Below are 11,612 nucleotides of genomic sequence, written 5' to 3' on the forward strand. Positions count from 1 at the left end.
GGGCGGCAGGGAGGGAGGGCAGGGCAGGGAGGGAGGGAGGGAGGGAGGGAGCGGGCCGGGAGGGAGGGAGGGCAGGGCAGGGAGGGAGGGAGCGGGGCCGGGCACCGGGCGGAGCCGGGACGCGGCCGCCGGGGCTGGGAAGTGCCCGGAGCGTCGGCGAGGAGGAGCCCCCCTCCGCCTCCCTGCCCGTCCTTTGGGAGAGGGATGCGGGCTGGATGCGGCAGCCCCCGACGGGCCGCGGGCAGCCGCTCGGCTCCGTGCGGCAGCGCTGCGGGCGGGCGCCCTGGGCACAGGGAGAGCATCCTTTACAAACGCTTTTCCCAGCACGCTTTTCCCGGGCAGCTGCGGGCGGTTCGGGGCTCTCCGCAGCCTCGGTGGCCTCGGGCGCAGCGGGAGCTGCAGGGAGGCAGCAGCGCGCAGCGAGTCCTTGACCCCCGGCCCGTCCCCGCATCCTCCGTGTGAGCCGCAGCGCCGGCATCCCGCACAGCCCCGGCTGCGGAGCGCTGCGTGCGGCTCCGGGAGCGCAGCGCTGGGCATCGCCGCCTGCCTCGGGCTTCACGGAGCCGGAGGGGCTCGTCCCGACCGAGGCCGACAAACAGCAGGGCCAGCAGCCCGCGAGGGACACGCCACTGCCATCCCTGCCCGCCTGCCTCACCCACCGGGCTTTTCTCCTGGCCATGTTGCACGGATTGTCTGTGAGCAGATTAAATGCATCGGTTGTAATAATACATCCTAGCTCTGAATCCTCCCACCTGATGTTTGCCGCAAGGGAAGGGGGGAGAGCACAAGGTGTAGACATGGTCAGGTGCAGGCAGGGACTCTTCAAATGGAGGGCTGGTTCCACACTGAGCTGGTGCTGTTGGGGAAGTTTAATTGCACTCGGTGCCATCCTTCTCCAACTCTCTGTGACAAGTACGATGGTGTGGTTGAAATGAACGTGTTGTGTGGTTCTAAATTAATGAAGCAGGTTCCTTGCTCAACTTTAGTTTTAAAGGGCTGGTCATCTGAACCTCCTTCAGAGCACCTGCAAACCTTTCCACCTGAAGCAAAAGATAAGATGACTGCTCTGTTGAAGATCTACCTAGGATTACAGAAAGTGGCCCCTAATATTCTGCTATACAGTAAGAATACCATATAATTTAGTTTCATTATTATTAATCTTATTTTCCATGCTGATCCTATGAGTGCATGCACATGTGTAAGACAGTGCATGAGACCCTCCATGTGTAGCTCTTGCCTGCTTGACTTTATCTTGACTAAATGCAAGCTAGTGCAGATCACAGGTGCATTTCTGCTTGCTCAAATCCTCCTTCTGAAAAGTCTCAGACTCATGGGAATGTAGTAAAATGCACCCAGAATGTGCCATTTTTCAAGGTCAATGAAGAAACATCTAGCTATCACTTTGTTTCCCTCAGCCCAAGCGCTTACTTTCTGAGCTGTGAGCCTGGGAGGATTGCTTGGAGGAGGATGGATATGAAAATACACAATACTTGAAGCAGGCAGAGAGCCTTGAGGGAAACACAAAACACTTGGTAGTGCAATAGATAAGATCAGAAATGTGGTTTCCTTTTACCTGGGGTTCTGCTGAGGCAAAGAGTATTTTTCTCCCCCATCCTTCTACCAACTGAACAGCAGCGAAAATACGGATCTTGTCACAAGGAAAGTGTGAGGATGCTCAACCTGGCTTTACTCCTGAGAATTTTACTCTTGGGAACAGGGAAAAGCCAGTTTTCAGACTTATTTTAGGTTCGGTAAGAGTTGTTACACACCTTGTTTTAATTTCCATTAAAAACACCTAAAGGAAGCAACCAAGAATAAAAGTTGTTCCTGAAAAGAGAACCCTCATGTCCTTGCTTTAAATAGGCAGCACAGTTGTGTGTGGGAAGAAAGCTAATGGTAGAGGCTGCACCTCCAAGTGCAGCTTAAAAGTTGAGTTTTTTGTTTTGATTTCAACCTTTGACTTGTGCCATTTGTTCTACGTGACCTTTCTTGCAATTGGAAATTATCAGGGCAAAAGCTGTGCTCTTTCATCTTCAGGCTGTGGGAGAGGATGGTAAGTGTCTTGTTAAAATGGATTATGCCAGCCATGGATTCCCCTGCTGGAAAGCCTTTCAGATGATGGAGTAAATCTTGACAGGAAGAACTGTATAGATTAAAATTAATGTAAAAATAAGCTTGGAATAGCAAAGGAACATTTGCAACTTTCTGCATCCTACCAGGATGAAATGATTTAATGATATTTATCAGAGTGAGATATATATATACACACACTACTGAATTACACTGATGAATATGCTGGCTAAAAACTGTTTCCTCTTAAATAAATATCATAAGGAAGATTATTCCTCTATCTTCTAAATGGCCATTTCATTTTTTAAGCAAAAAGCAGCTCTGACTCCAGTTGCAATGGGATAAAGATATTTAGTTTAATGACTGTACTGAAGAAAGAAATCTGCAAAATGCATATGATTGAATCCTACCCTGGATCAAACTGGAATGCACTTTATCATATTAAATTTTGGGATCAGGGGAAAAAAACAACAAAGCAGAGTATTTAAAAAATGTATTGGCTTGTGGTATGGATTGGTTATTTGTTTTGTTATTTTGGGGTTATTTTTCATCTTGGATTTGTGTTATCTTTTGCTAACTTTTTTTTTGGCTGGGCTTTTGTGGGGGGTTGTGTGATTGTTTTTTCTTTTAGGTGGGTTTTAGTTTTTTGGGGTTGTTTTTGCTTGGGTTTTTTGACTGGTTGTGACAGGAGAATTGGGGAAAAATTAACCTCAGCTTGGAAGAGAACCAGAAGATTTACTTATATATTTCTTTGCTTTTATGAGTAAGACAGATTAAAACCCCGATGTGATTTCCCATACATAGCCAGGAAGGATCTGTCACCTAAAATATGTGGCATAATGGAATTCCACCATCTTTTCTCACTTTCACATTTTTGTGAAAACAGTTCTTGATTATAATTCAATTCTTTGTTCCTCAGCAGTGCAATCAACTGTTTCCTGAAGACAGAGTGTTTAGACCTTACTGCATAAAAATATTCAGTAGGAGTGGCTTGAAATGAGCTCTTCAGGAGCATCTCAGTCACAGCACAGCCTTGCCAGGGTTACTGCTGGAGTCAGTGTTTGGGGTTATCTCATTTTAAAAAAATGCCAAAGTCACTTGAGGGTGGAGGAAAGAAACTACTGTGCTAATTCCTCCTATTCACATTTTATTCCCATCAGATCACCTACCAGTGAGATATTTCCCTCACAGCATCAGTAGCTGATTTCAGTTTTTAATACATGAAATGGGGCCTGATCCAAAATTAAATGCAATTAATGAGTCCAGAGTGAATTGCTTGATCAAGATAAATGACTTTACTGCAAGCTACTTTTGCTTACAGGGATTGCCACTAAAATGCCACTTCAAAGTAATAAGAAATTAATAACTCATTTGAAAGTTACTAAAGCAAGTTTATGGACTAGTGGCATCACCTGCCATTGTTGCATTAAAGCTTTAAACACATTAAATGCTGTTTTCTTAGACAATACTCATTCTGCATCACTGGCACATTTTGCTCAAATTACATGAGGGATTATTCCTTAATTTAATTTGCTTTGTATGCTAGAATTGACATTCCATGAAATAAGAAGAAACAAGAAGGTTTATCTTAAGTACAGAACATTTTTTAATAAAATATATACTTTTATCAGCTCCCTGTGCCAGCACACAGACATAATTACCTTTAAAACATAGGTTCTTATCACTGTCTTGCAACCTTTAAAACCTGCTTGCATACAGTTATCACAAGTTGGTTATCAGGAAAAATAATGATCTCCTATGTTTGGGAAGTCACTGAAGACATCTGTAACTTCAAAAAAAAAAAAAAAAAAAATATAAATGCTTACAAGTGATCGTATAGATTAAAACAAGAAAAAATTATACAAGCAGCCTCTGAGATAAAGGTACAGGGTTGGGGTAGGCATGGTTTCAATTTTTTCCCTCTGAAAGAAATTTATGTTTACATTTTAACAGGCAAGGCTAGAAACCCTGAGAGACTGAAGTGAGGGATTGCAAAGGAATGCCAGGTTCCTTCAGAGATCACACATGGTTAAAATTCAATATCCAAAACTGGAACAGAAAGCTTGGAAAGCCCCACCGAAGAAAGAGCAGCAGCAGCCATAAGTGACAGAAGTGATTCTCAACCACACAAAAATTCTTGCTTTTGGGTCTGGGCCTTCTGAGAACAGCATCTAATCCAACTCCAGCCCCTTGTTACTTGAGATGTGAAGAGAAACAGATGCATTGATTTTGGAGTTACTTTTGCTTTGACTGGACAAACATATTCCAGTAGCCATTCAAATTCCTCCTCCAGCCTAAGGAAAAGTCTGTTCTGTCAGACAGAGACAGAGGTTTAACCCAGCAGCCGCCCTGGGCTCGTGGGCCCTTAGCACATCCTTTGCCATCCCCAAACACTTCATTTAGCACTATAAAACACAACTGGCCCTGAGCCGATTCCACTCTCCAGAGATTATAAAATATAACTCCCCCAATTACTAATTTGTGTACCTTTGCACCAGTGATATTAGGGAGTGCATAAAAATAACAATGCATTATCAGGTTTTATTATTCCTCGGGCACTGTTTGCAATTTTGACTAGTTGCTGTCAGGTTGGCTGTTAGAAAAACAATTATTCCTTTAGTACATCAAACACTAGGAGAAAGACAAAAGGAAATTATATCCAGCAAGGCATCCCACCGTTATTTTTTTTTTTTTTTTGTACATTAGTGCAAGTTGTACAGGATGCAATTTGGGAAGTTAATCTTTTGCTGTGGGTTTTCACTCTGCCTTGTGAGCATCAGGAGCTGGCTCAGTCGCAGGAGCTGTGCAAATATTGTTTGCTCTACCTCAAGTGCCCTCTAGTGTGCAGTAATTAAGCAGGTTAAAATAAGTTTTTTCTCCTTTTTTTCCTAACAGCTACTCTCTTAAATCCCAAAGTAATATGTAACACTGCTTTTCTTCGAGAGGAAAGAGAAATTCAATGTTCACTGCATTAATTGTGTGGCTATAAATGAATTATCTCCTCCATGCAAAATCCAATCACTCCTGTTGCTGTCAGATTTTTATTCTCAGAGGTATAAGTTAAATAAAGGCCAATAATTCTTTTGGGCATTTTGCAAATGTGAAAGTACAAACGGTTTTAGTGTTATCAGAATGAAAACCACAGCTTTCTCTCTGCAAAAGGAAATTCATCAACAAAACATGACCCTAGAACAAGATTAACAACAAACCCCCTAATTATGAATCTAGGGTATTTTAAAAGTACTCTTTGTCTGCAGTTTAGAAAACAGGCAAGTCTATATGAATACAAATAAAATAATGAGTGGGGGACACAGATAACAAGTTCTGTGTGTTCTCATCTGTCCTGTGGTATTGATGTTCTCCCTCAAAATTCTGCCATCAGCTGGCTGGACAAATCCAGCTGTGTCTGTCAGCGAGAGCAGCTTCTGTGCAGCAGCAGCCTGACTCCAAAGAACAGTGAGAGGAGAAGTGAGACGAGGGGAGGTAAAAGTGTGGGGAGGTAAAATTACCAGCTGCAGCTCCAAGAGGAAAGAATGAAAAATTATGAGGAAGCAAGAGGGAATTTAACTTATAAATAAGTTTTAATAAAAACTTTAGATAAGTTTAACTTATTTAAGCTTATTTCTAAGGGCTCCTCTGCATTTAAAAAGCAGACTTAACACTTGAGTTCCCCACATAACTTTCTCCACTGCACAAATGAGTTCATTTTGGGGGAAACCATTGAAGAGTTTTTTTTCCCCCATTCCTCATTGCACTGTGCTCCGACCTCAAGTATTCAGTTTCAGGCAGGATTTACCATAAAATTCCAAGATAAAAGCAAGCCTAAGCATACTCTAAACAAAACAGATTTTTAATGGACTTCTGAAAGCTGAGGTAAGAGGGATGGGTGGATCCCAGGAGAGATGAAATGGTTGCCTATAATAGGGATATGCTATGCAGGGTGAGAGAATTGAATCTTTTATGAGTTGTAAAATCAGTAGGACTTCCTATAAGTGGAAAGAGTCATCATCACTACTTTTGAGCAGGGCTGTGGTGGCAGAGTTGTGGTTTCCAAGTGAGGTGCTGAGAGAAGCCCACAGGATTGCTTCCCGTTTGCCAGCTTGGCTCTGCTGAAGGTTAATTTTTGTTCCTTGACTGTTCCTCACGCATTCTGCAGAGAACACACAGTTCTGGTGCAGTTTAGCATCCAAGGAGGCAGGCAGGACAGAACAAAGCAGCACACTTTGCCAATACATGGTTTTCTAACACATAATGCTCAGTTTTAACAGCCACGCTGCACCCAGGCACCGAGCTGCCAGCAGCACAACAGCAAGAGTTATTCCAGAAACAATGCCAGAATAGGTGCTCTCAAAATTGAAAGCTAAAGTACATCAGGGTTAGACAGGCCTTGGCAGGGATCTGGGCAAATAAACTGCCTTCATTTCCATCAGATTTGAGTCAGCTTCCCCAGCTGTGCCCAGCCCTCATCAGTGCAGGGATAGGAGTGGACTGCTCTGACAGCAGCAGCAAATGCACCCACCTGCTCTAGTACCAGGAGAGTAGAGGAAAGGGCAGAGCCAGTCAGTGGCAAGGGCAGCTCCTTGCTGTACAATGGATGCCTTAAAAAGGGACAGCATTCTGCCACCTCTGTCCTGAAGACAATAAATCCCTTCAGTTCAGCCCAGCTCTCCATGAAGAGCCCTCCTTGTCTGGAGGAGAACAGCAGCTCTCTGTGAGAGGTGACAATTACAGCAGGCAGGAGATCCAAAGGGAGCTGTGCTTACCAACAGAAGGGAAAGTAGCCCAAGCCCAAACACAAAAACAGCACAAGCCCAGGTTTCAGCACGGGCCACCTCAAGAAACTGCCTGAAAGGTACTTTTGCACACCTCATCATGCAAATCCAACAGCAGCACAAGCTGAAATTTGGCTGCTAGCTCAAATGGTGTTTGTTTTTCCATTCTGAATGCAGTGACAGATTAGGAGAATATGCTTATTTCAAAGTATTTTTCTCCAGAGAGTTCTGCTTTTTTTTTTTTTTTTATTTAATTAAGAAGGTAAGTCAACATATTGCCCATAAAGTGATTTTTTTCAGCAGCTGCTGACATTGTAGTTTGGCAGACTGATCTTAAAAAAAATCGTAATGCTGTGGTAAAATAAAGCATCCATTTCCCCTAAAATATTTCTTGTGCATATGGAAGAAATACTGCTAATGAAGGAGAATATCAATCATTTAAATGCACAGGACTCAATGCTGAAGGACCTTCCTTCTTCATGAGGACCTAAATAGGCAGAGCATATAGAGGGAGAATCATGTTACTCAAAACAACTGGTTTTATTGCCCGTAATTTAATTAATAAAGTAAATACCTACTGAAATATATTCTAAATTCATTTACCAATGCTGACAGGTGCTTTTTATTGTCAAATGCAGTAAAATCAAGTGAATAAGTGCCTGAGACAGAGATAATGCAAATAATGCCCCCCAGAGAAGACAACATGGGAATGATGTGACTGATCCACAGCTTGGTGACTCTAAGCTTCTTTGCAAGCCTTTAAAAGTGCAGAGAGAGTGGTAAAAGGTGTGTTTTCCATGGATCACTCAAGTCAAAGAAGCCAACTTGGGAATAACGGGAGGAATAGCAAGGCCTGACTCACTTCTGTGCTAATTTCAGTAATTCCAGCTTAACACTGGAGTAACACTATGGTAAAACATGACCTATATTTTTATTTAAATTAAAATCTCGAATATACATCAAATATTTATAAGAATATATAACAAATAATTTTGGCAAACATTGTATAATAAAGATGAAAGGGAAATTAACCTTGTGAATTTTTAAACTGAAGAATAAAGACCATTACATTAATAAGACTTAATTATATCATTAAATATTTAAAATTACGTCCTCCAATAAATGTTTTTATTTAACATATTTCTTTTCTATTTATGACATTAGTAAAATGCCTTTAAGATGCAGGAAAAAAAAAAGGAAGGACTTTTTTTTTTTATAGCCATGCAAATACAGAGAAAATGAGAAAGGAGCCATGTTACCTCTTCAGCTCAAGGTCAGCCCTCAGGAGAGAACAATCTTCCACAAGCCTCAGCTCCCTGCTTGAATGGGCTGGTAAGGGGCTGTGCCTTTGCTAAGCATTTTTCGTCAATTAGAATCTTTTTCAGGTCTAGCTTGGCTCTCTCTATGCTGATGAACTTGAGTTAATCCAGCACAAATAAACCTTGTCTCTATCCATGTTTCTTCCATTGAGCATCTAACTTATCCCTGACAGAACAGGAGCACTTGGGAACTTCCAGGGAATCCTCAGGAAATTCACACCTTGCAGCCAACAGAAAGGGTCAATTGGATTGCAAAGACTGGGGGGTACAAGGGGCACAATCACCCCATCATCCCTCTGGAGATGTCACAGATTCTTTTCTCAACATTAATTCAGTTCACCTCATGTCTCTAGAATGTTCTAATTATTCTACAAACAGCAGAAGAGTTAAAGCAAAAAGCTTCTGAATCAACCCAAATTCAGCCCACAGCATTACACTCCTACCAGAAAGAAGTTTCTTTTCCTAGCACATCTCCAAAACTTTTAATATTCCCCTCCAGATATGGCACTTCAAAGCAATTTTTGTTTCTTCAGTATGTTCCAGTCCCCATTTCTGCCTTGGCTGTGCACACAAACCCCACATCCAGGGAGTCTGCCTGTCTCAGCTTTCCCCTGAAAAGGCAGGTTTTGCATGCACTCACAGAAACACTGATTAAAATCAAATGGCAAACAGTGACAAACCAAATTTAACTCATCAGCGTTTCAGATTTATCAGAGGCTACAGTCTAATGATGCTTTAGTGGAAATTCTCTTCATTTGCAAGCACACAAAATTCTGTTTAGTTACTGTGTTTTTTGCAGTTAAACTATTCTTTCTGTTTACCACAGTAATACTTACTCTGATCTAATTCCCACAAGTTTTTGTTTATTTTTGTAATATTCTTCTGACTTCTGTAGACTGTGCATTTTGTAGCTATGTTTGTCTTCCTGCTGTCCCTCAGCACTTCCCTCCCCTGTACCCATCATCACCCATCCTGTAATTACAGAAATGTTATTTTTTGATAGACAGATGCATAGGGTTGCTGGCAGAAGTACTGCCATTATGCAGTCCAAATACTGTGCAGAATATTAAAGAATCATACAAATCAAGTCTTAGTGAAAGAATAATCTTGTGAATTATCAAAAAGTTTGAACTAAGTCTGGTTTGCTTGTTTACACATGGGATAACTCACCTCAAACTAGTTAATATTTATTTACATATGGCAGCTAGGACTGCACAGGAGATAGAATCTTCTAATTAACACTCCTGATGCTGCAAACATAAACAGGGATAAACACACGTTCCATTATGTGTAGCTGCCACTCACATTGCCACAGTATTTCTTCTTTTCACTGCACAAGTAAAACAATGCTACAAAGCAAACAAGTACTGAGCTTTCACTTCAGTACCTGCCTAATAATGTCATACCTTATTTCCAGGAAATTTACTTGGAAAAGTTACCAAAAAAAAAACAACCAACCAACCAAACAAAAAGCAGTGTCATATCCTATCACTTCACTTAACTAAGGTTCAAGAGGCTGTAGGAATAACATGAGAGCTTATGTTATGTATTACTATGCTTTAAAGTTTCCACAAATAAGGCACCTGTTTCTGCCTGGCAGGGTACAGAATAGTGAAAAGTGACACTATGCTCACAAATAAAAAGCTTAATCTGCAGAACAAATGAGGAATAAAATACATACTGTGTGTCCAAATGGCTCAGCGCTGAAATGTGGAGTAAAGGAGTCTGCCTGGCACAGGTACAGCCCAGCAAGGGGAAGGGAATGTGGAAAATTCCATGGCAACCACTTCCAGCTGTGCCCCCACCAAGATCTCACCTGGGTGTGCTTCAGGGATCTACCTCAGCACATTCTGAAGGGCCTCTGCCTTATCTCTGTGTGTTTGGGCTGGCAGGGAAAATGAGAAGATGCTGCCAGCAGAGGCAGGAGGGCTGGGGTCACCCAGCTGAGGGAGCTTCCCCATGGCAGTTCTGCCTTTCCTTTTCACTTCAGGGTTACAGGTGGCTCCCAGCACCATCCCCAGGCTCTGTCCTCCCAAACCACACCCATGTGCACAGAAGATTCAGTGAAAGGTTTGCAAACCTTCCTTCTGCTGCCACTGGGACTAATTCATTTTTATCATTTCCTTTGTGGTTGAGCCCAGACACGCTTGGCCAGGTGTAGGGCCTTCACACAAACTCTCTGAAAGTGCCTTCACACAGACTTCCAGTCTCCACACCACAGTTCACTGCCCACCCTTACCCTGAGCTGTCTCATATATAATTTAAATGTTTAATGTAAAGTGAAACTAATGTTAACAATACATATTTTTGAAGACTGACAGTATAATGCTTTATTTCCTAAAGGAATAACTGGAGTGATCCATAAGCAAATAGAAAGCCAAGCAACACTGCCTGAACAGAGATAATTTGTGCTCATCCTTGAGAAACCTTAGAGAGCATTCATCCCTTCCTCCTTCTCAGCTAGGCAAGGTGGGATTGACTGTGGTTTTCTTTCAGATGAGGTATGAAAAGCTGCAGTGCACTTTGTTCTGCACTGGTATTAATGATACCTTCAGAAGTGGGATGTCTTTGATATCTATTGTGTGCTGCTGACTGATGGCTCTTTCTAGCCTGGAAAGGTACCTTGTCTTAGCAGCTTTGTGTGGGCTGAGAGTGGAAGCCACAAGAATATTTTGAAGTTGAGGAATTTTAAATTAATATAAAGTATCATATCATTAAAGCTGAGATAGTAATACCCTTCTAAATTTGCCCTAATTTTCCCCAAAACTTTCTTTGTCCATTCAGGAAATGATTAGATATTATCCTATCTTGGTTCTGGATATTCTTTATTGCTGCTCATTCTCAGTGGATGAGAATCCCCAGCAGCAAGAGCAGGGACAGCAGATTCACTCTCCTTGTGCACAGTCTCTTGCTGCAAGCACCCCCCACCACTCCCCCAATAGTTCTTCTATAGTAAAACACCCAGAAGCAGCAATTCTGGTAATTATCTGACTAATATCTTCATCATCAGGAAGTGTTCTCTTTCACATACAACAAATGGAGATGGTGCTAACATCAGCACTGAAAATAAGGATTACAGAAGGGGAGCTACTGATCAAAGAGAAAAATAAACTGCAAAGGTTAACTTATGGCACCTCTTTTTCTTAACCTGTGTTATAACCTGCTGTATGTATTAAGGAAACATTAAATAAACAACTTGCAAAATGTTATTTTCTTATTTCTTTGACTATACTAGTAATTCTTAAAATAATTTTGCATGAGAGAAGACCCACATTCTGCTCCTAGATTTTAATTATGCCATCTGAAGTGCAGCAGTGAAAGACTGGAGACAGAATGAAAAAGAGTGATTGGGGCAGGAATTCAGATGGGTGTTTGGAAGTGCAAGCCTGGAGCAGCTCGGCTGGTGGGCGATCAGTGCAATGTCTGGGAGGAGCTGTGGGCTCTGCAGAGC

At 42.0% G+C, this 11,612-nt stretch overlaps 1 long non-coding RNA gene across 1 annotated transcript; it reads left to right on the top strand.

Annotated features, from left to right (window-relative positions):
* Window positions 1-111: 111 nt before the first annotated feature.
* Window positions 112-11,367, top strand: LOC146766381 (uncharacterized). The gene is made up of 2 exons (XR_014957821.1): window positions 112-1,121; window positions 4,024-11,367. It is a non-coding gene; the product is annotated as an uncharacterized LOC146766381 (long non-coding RNA).
* Window positions 11,368-11,612: the final 245 nt, after the last annotated feature.

The sequence above is a fragment of the Lonchura striata genome, chromosome 11 (genome assembly GCF_050655825.1).
Source record: "Lonchura striata isolate lonStrDom1 chromosome 11, ASM5065582v1, whole genome shotgun sequence".
Lineage (NCBI taxonomy): Eukaryota > Metazoa > Chordata > Aves > Passeriformes > Estrildidae > Lonchura > Lonchura striata.